The following is a 1,793-nucleotide window of genomic DNA, read 5'->3' as shown; positions in this document are numbered from 1 at the left end:
TCTAAGATACTCTACTGGTCTCTTCCTGTTGGGAGAAAGGGAGAATGAAGGAAACTAAAGATACATGGGAAACATTAGTCCAGAGGACTAATGGACCACAACTACCACAGCCTCCACCAGACTGAGTCCAGTACAGCTAGATGGTACCTGGCTACCACCACCGATTGCTCTGATAGGGATCACAATAGAGGGTCCCAGACAGAGCCAGAGAAAAATGTAGAACAAAATTCTAACTCACAAAAAAAACCAGACTTACTGGCCTGACAGAGACTGGAGAAACCCCAAAAGTATGGCCCCCGGACACCCTTTTAGCGGAGTAATGAAGTCACTCCCGCGGTTCACCCTTCAACCAAAGATTAGACAGGCCCGTAAAACAAAACAAGACCCAGGGGCAAGGACGAAGAGGCAGGAGGGGACAGGAAAGCTGGTAATAGGGAACCCAAGGATGAGAAGGGAGAGTGTTGACATGTCATAGGGTTGGCAACCATTGTCACAAAACAATATATGTACTAATTGTTTAATGAGAAGCTAGTTTGTTCTATAAACCTTCATCTAAAGTACAATTAAAAAACAACAACAGACAAGGCCAAAACATGGTGTTAAAAAACCAAAACAAAGAAACAACAACAAAAAACCCTCTTTCTTCAGAAAAATTGCTTTTAAAGGTACCATTAAATAATAGTCCAATTAAAAAGAAGAAGAAGAAGTTTGGCTGGAATGGAGAGGAAAGTGAAAGCTAAGGAAGATGGAATCACACTGGAAAGAGAGACACAAGGGAGAAGAGAGATCATAGCATAGCATATAGCAGAGGATGGCATCAAAAGTACAAGGGAAGGAATAAGCCTTAGTTAAGAAAGAAACATCTGTCTGTGGCTCTCAGCCTGCTTGCTGTCCAGAATTACCTGCTTGAAGTCATACATATAGGGTGAGGTATTTGAACCCGAAGAAGACACAGGTAAAATGCAGATTACCTGTTGGATTAGCCAAGCTATTTTCTCACTCTCCCATACTTTTTCTTTCCTTCCCTCTTCACTGTCATCTTTTGGTTTTACTTCGTTCTCTGTGTTCCTCATTTTCTCTTTCTACAACTGGCTTCCTCTATACAGACAGGGAAGATGGTCACCAGCATCTCCAACTTGCCAGCTTCCCAGCTTAACAGCCCCAGCAGAATGAGGATTTTCTCTACCAGTATGCTTAAGTCAATCCCTGGGAAGACTCTGGGTGTCTCCAGCCTGTCATGTGCCATGAGATGGCTCCTTGGGGACAACGAACCGGTAGTGGACAGCACATGTACAAAGTCCTTTAGGAAGGGACTGTCTTCCTGTTTAAGATTTTTTCTTATTTTTATCTAGAGCTGTCCCTGACTTTTAAGGAAGGCAGAGGAGCACAAAGCCTCCTCTGTCTACACATCCCATCCCACTCACAAGTGGCTTGTGTGCAATGAAATATAGCAACTTGCATATCTTTACTGACTGCTTTAAAATCTGAATTATAGATCCTTTTATAAACTTGAGGTTTTTATATTTATTACTATTTTTTGTCTTATAACTTTGAACTTCTCTCTATACAATTCCTAGGATAGTATGTAAATGCTTTTTTGAGTGAAAGATTGATTAACTGATCACTGTCATTTTTCAAACTTCTTAGTGAATATTGTACACAACCCCCACTCCCTTTCAAATAGGCTTGGAGAATTTAGAGAATAACACAGACAGGTATTTGCAATGAAGAAGTCTTTGGTCTTGCAAAATTCTATCATGCGATCTCCGGCATTGTTTCTGTCACCAAGGCCA

Source organism: Trichechus manatus, unplaced genomic scaffold (assembly GCF_000243295.1).
Source record: "Trichechus manatus latirostris isolate Lorelei unplaced genomic scaffold, TriManLat1.0 scaffold00010, whole genome shotgun sequence".
NCBI lineage: Eukaryota > Metazoa > Chordata > Mammalia > Sirenia > Trichechidae > Trichechus > Trichechus manatus.
This window is presented reverse-complemented; position numbering follows the sequence as displayed.